Source organism: Cornus florida, unplaced genomic scaffold (assembly GCF_030987335.1).
Source record: "Cornus florida cultivar Cherokee Brave unplaced genomic scaffold, ASM3098733v1 CherokeeBrave_3.0.0_Hap2_Chr05, whole genome shotgun sequence".
In the NCBI taxonomy this organism is placed as follows: Eukaryota; Viridiplantae; Streptophyta; class Magnoliopsida; order Cornales; family Cornaceae; genus Cornus; species Cornus florida.
The window spans coordinates 65,752,161-65,758,150 of record NW_026775575.1 but is presented as its reverse complement, the minus strand read 5'-3'; the positions used below and the strand labels follow the sequence as shown (position 1 = coordinate 65,758,150).

The window sequence follows — 5,990 nt, the reverse complement described above, 5'->3', positions numbered from 1 at the left end:
GCAATCAAGTTTTGAATTCATAATACAACATCCGTAGACCCAAGTGTCAGGTGTTCATGCATAGGTGTGCATATACATAAATATATCTATATCTATACTATTATTAAATCTGCAAAGTATTTCAGTATTTCAATATTTCAGTATTTATTTATTAATTGATATAAATTCTATAAAACTCAAAATTACCTTATATAAAATTCAAATTAATTCAAATTAATAAAATATAAAAAGACTTTAATTCAAATTACAAAGTCCCACATTGGTTTTAAATAAAAATGATTACATGAAATCTTCTTATAAAACTATGAAGCTAAAGAAATAATAATCACACATTATCGGCCTTTTGGCTAAGATCAAGTGTAGTACTAAATTTTTTTGAGTCGGCCTTTTGGCTAACCTTTCTTGGTCTTTTGGCTTAAAATCAAGTATTACTTTTCTTAGTCTTTGCTTTTGGCTAAGAGCAAGGGTAGTATTTCAGTATTTATTTATTAATTGATATAAATTCTACAAAACTCAAAATTACCTAATATAAAATTAAAATTAATTCAAATTAATAAAATATAAAAAGAATTTAATTCAAATTACAAAGTCCCACATTGGTTTTAAGTAAAAAGGATTACATGAAAGCCTCTTATAAAATTATAGAGCTCTTGGCCTTTGGACTAAGAGCAAGTGTAGTTCTAAATTTTTTTGGGTCGGCTTTTTAACTAACCTTTATTGGTATTTTGACTTAAAATTAAGTGTAGTATTGCTTTTCTTGGTCTTTACTTTTGGCTAATATAAAGTGTTGCACATTTTTCTTTTTTCCCAGTTTTATGTATGTGGTTTTCCGCATGACAATTACCAAAGGGTGAGAAGGTTGGCAGTAGGAAGGACACGCTTTCTGATCATGACTTTGACTATCGGTGCTTCCAAATTGGAATAGGAAGAAATTTTATCCAGTATAAAAAATTAAAAATTACCATTTTCCTCTTACTTTAAAATGAACTGATGGTACTCTCACTCTTTTTAAAAGATGATGTGAAGCAGGAAACATGTTGATTGTATAACCATGAATGAGAAAAATCAAAGGATAGTATTTTTGGTAAATAAAAAAAAGTAGTATTTCAATATTTATTTATTAATTAATATAAATTCTATAAAACTCAAAATTACCTAATATAAAATTAAAATTAACTCAAACTGATAAAATATTAAAAGAGTTTAATTCAAATTACAAAGTCCCACATTGGTTTTAAGTAAAAAGGATTACATGAAAGCCTCTTATAAAACTATAGAGTTAAAGAAATAATAATCATACCTTCTCGGCCTTTTGGCTAAGATCAAGTATGGTACTAAATTTTTTTGGGTCGGTCTTTTGGCTAACCTTTATTGATCTTTTGGCTTAAGATGAAGTGTACTACTACTTTTCTCGGTCTTTGCTTTTGGCTAAAATCAAGTGTAGTACTATTTTTTTTTGGATCGGCCTTTTGACTAATCTTTCTTGGTCTTTCGGCTAAGATCAAATGTAAAATGTAGAATTATTGTTACGTATTTATTGATATAAAGTCTATAAAACTCAAAATTACCTAATAAAATTCAAACTAATTCAAATTAACAAAATATAAAGTAAGAAATACTGAAATTTAATAAAAGTAAATCTAAATAGAGAATGAAATATATAATTTATTTCAATAAATACATAACAATAATTCTACATCAAAATATATCCATAATTGAATTTCAATATTTCAATATATTAACTAAATTAAAGCAGAAAATGTATAACAATTAAAATAGTGACTTAATCAAATTAATTTGGAATTATGATTTTAATTATTGATTGCACTTAATTTGCATGATCATTACCAACAAATAATTTGTGAAAATAATGTCTTAATCAATTTAATTTAGAATTATGACATGATTTTAATTATTGATTGCACTTAATTTGTATCAAAAAATTAATTCGTGTAATCAAATTCATATTTAGAGTTTATCATTTTTTTATTTTTTATTTTTTATATTCTTGGCTGTTCTGGATCTTTTTATTGAAAAATTTTAGTTGTTATTAAACTTAATTTGTATGATCATTACCAAAAAATAATTTGTATCATCATATTTATATTTTGAGAATATCATATTTTGAGAAAAGAGTTTTTATCACATACCCTATTATTAAAATTATGACTTGCACGTACAAAAAATAAAAAAATAACAATGAAAATAATGTCTTAATCAAATTAATTTAGAATTATGACATGATTTTAATTATTGATTGCACTTAATTTGTATCAAAAAAATTAATTAGTATAATCAAATTCATATTTAGAGTTTATCATTTATTTTTATTTATTTTTATATTCTTGGCTGTTTTGGATCTTTTTATTGAAAAATTTTAGTTGTTTTAAAACTCTTAACAATTTTTAGAATTCTTTTACTATTAAAGTTCTTGACGATTTTTTAAAATTCTCCAACTATTAAACTTGTAATTATTCTATTTTAAAAGTCTTGGATTTCAAAAATTCTTCACACAATTAACTATTTTTTTAAATTAATACTCCGTATTATTTTGGGATGTCAATTAAACAATAAACTATTTTGTTATACTTGGTTTCGGTGTGGTTTTATAATTATGGTGCTTCCAAATTGGAATAGGAAGAAATTTTATCCAGTATAAAAAATTAAAAATTACCATTTTCCTCTTACTTTAAAATGAACTGATGGTACTCTCACTCTTTTTAAAGATGATGTGAAGTAGGAAACATGTTGTTGATTGTACAACTATAAATGAGAAAAATCAAAGGACAGTATTTCAGTATTTATTTATTAATTGATATAAATTATATAAAATTCAAAATTATTTAATATTAAATTAAAATTAACTAAAACAAATAAAATATAAAAAGAGTTTAATTCAAATTACAAAGTCCCACATTGGTTTTAAGTAAAATTGATTACATGAAAGCCTCTTATAAAACTATAGAGTTAAAGAAATAATAATCACACATTTTCGGCCTTTTGGCTAAGATCAAGTGTAATACTAAATTTTTTTAGGTCGGTCTTTTGGCTAACCTTTATTGGTCTTTTGGCTTAAGATGAAGTGTACTGCTACTTTTTTCGGTCTTTGCTTTTGGCTAAGATCAAGTGTAGTACTAATTATTTTTGGGTCGGCCTTTTGGCTAACCTTTTTTGGTCTTTTGGCTAAGATCAAGTGTGGAATTATTGTTATGTATTTATTGGTATAAAGTCTATAAAACTCAAAATTATCTAATAAAATTCAAATTAACAAAATATAAAGTAAGAAATACTGAAATTTAATAAAAGTAAATCTAAATAGAGAATGAAATATATAATTTATTTCAATAAATACATAACAATAATTCTACATCAAAATATATCAATACTTGAATTTCAATATTTCAATATATTAACTTAATTAAAGCAGAAAATGTATAACAATTAAAATAGTGACTTAATCAAATTAATTTAGAATTATGATTTTAACTATTGATTGCACTTAATTTGTATGATCATTACCAACAAATAATTTGATAAATAATGTCTTAATCAAATTAATTTAGAATTATGACTTGATTTTATTTATTGATTGCACTAAATTTGTATCAAAAAATTAATTCGTATAATCAAATTTATATTTAAAGTTTATCATTTTTTAGATAAACAATGCACAAATTAAAAAATATTATATCAATCACATTCTATATAAAACTCTTATTTTTAGTTCAATATAAAAAGAATAGTTATTTTTTATGGATAATTTTCACAATATAACCAGCCAGCCCAGTTATGATTATGTCATTATCAGAAAAGGACACATATCATAATCCTATTAATCTAAGAAGTCTAAAACTCTGCCAAAGAGTTTCAGTATTTATTAAAAAGAGTTGTTATCTATACTATTATTAGATATGCAAAGAGTTTCAGTATTTATTTATTTATATATAAAAAAAATTTATTATTTGATATGAAAAGAGTTTTTTATTTTTTTTATTTTTAAAGGAAATCTAATTGGACAAGTATTACTAAGATAAAAAATTATTTATTAATTGATATAAAAAGAGGTTCAAAAGTGTTTTTATAAAACTCTAACACAAATTACCAATTTACCTATTTATTATGAGTTTTTTAATAAAAGTAAATCTAATTAGACAAGAATTACTAAAATAAAAATATTTATTAATTGATATAAAAATAATTTTTAAAAGAGTTTATATTAAACTCTAACACAAATTACCTATTTATTATAAGTTTTTTAATAAAAGAAATTCTAATTAGAAAAGAATTATTAATATAAAAAATATTTTTTAATTGATATAAAAAATAAAATAATTTCTCTAAAACTCTATCACAAACTACCTTTTATTATAAGTTTTTTTTTTTAATAAAAGCTAATATAATTTAACAAGAATTATTAAAATATAAATTTTTTTATTAATTGATATTAAAAGAGTTTCTATTAAACTCTAACACAAATTACCTATTTATTTATTTATTATAAGTTTTTTAATAAAAGAAAATTTAATTAGACTAGAAAAACTCTATCACAAATTATCTATTTTATTTTCAATAAAATTATAATACATTAGACAAAGATATATTTTAAGATTTTCTAATTAGACAAGTATTGTTAATATAAAAAAATTATTTATTAATTGCTAATTAGACACAAATTATTAAAATAAAAATATGTATTAATTGATATAAAAAGAATTTTTAAAAGAGTTGATATTAAACTCTAACACAAATTACCTATTTATTTATTTATTATAAGTTTTTTAGTAAAAGAAATTCTAATTAGACAAGAATTATTAATATAAAAATATTTTTTAATTGATCTAAAAAATAAAATATTTTTTCTAAAACTCTATCACAAACTACCTTTTATTATGAGTTTTTTTTTTTTTTTTTTAATAAAACCTAATCTAATTTGACAAGAATTATTAAAATTTAAAATTATTTATTAATTGATATAATAAGAGTTTTTAAAAGAGTTTGTATTAAACTCTAATACAAATTACCTATATATTTATTTATTATAAGTTTTTTAATAAAAGAAAATTTAATTAGACTATAAAAACTCTGCCACAAATTACCTATTTTAGTTGAATAAAATTATAATACATTAGACAAAGATATATTTTAAGATTTTCTATAAAAACTCTAATACAAATTACCTATTTATCTATTTATTTTGAGTTTTTTAATAAAAGAAAATCTAATTAGACAAGTATTGTTAATATAAAAAATTATTTATTAATTGATATAAAAGGAGGTTTTAAAAGAGTTTCTATAAAACTCTAACACAAATTACTTATTTATTTATTTATTGGAATCTAATTAGACAAGAATTATTAATTAAATTTTAAAATTTAATTAAAATTTTTTACAATTGAATTTCTATTGTAAATTTAAAATTATACTAAATTACAAATTACCTAATAAAATTCAAATCTATACTATTATATATATATATATATAGGTAATTTTTCAAATATTACCTAATAAAATTCAAATTACCTAAAAGAATTTATTACTTTGCAAAATTCAAAATTTACCACCAATTTCACTATTAAAATAAAAAAATATTTCTTAATTAATAAAAAATAAAATATAAATATTTATGTATTAATATAAAAACTTAAAAAAATTTATTACTTTACAAAAATCAAATTTTACTGCCAATTTTAAAATATTTTAATATTTATTTATTAATATAAAAAAATATTTATTAATAGCTGATAATATAATACAATAATTAAAAAATGAGTGATCTCATATATCGATAAGTTACAAAACATTCAACAAGTGTATTGCACGTGCCTTTTACTAGTATACATATATATACATATATATATATATATATATATATATAACTATAACTATAACTTTGCCATCAAATAACAGCTCAAACTCTGTCAAGAAAAAGCTCGGCCATGTACGTAGTACCACACAGAAATAACAGCTCAAACTCTCTCTCTCTTATAATC

At 20.6% G+C, this 5,990-nt stretch overlaps 1 pseudogene; it reads left to right on the top strand.

Moving 5' to 3' along the window:
* Positions 1-327: 327 nt before the first annotated feature.
* On the top strand, positions 328-475 carry LOC132310543 (U2 spliceosomal RNA; annotated as a pseudogene).
* Positions 476-5,990: the final 5,515 nt, after the last annotated feature.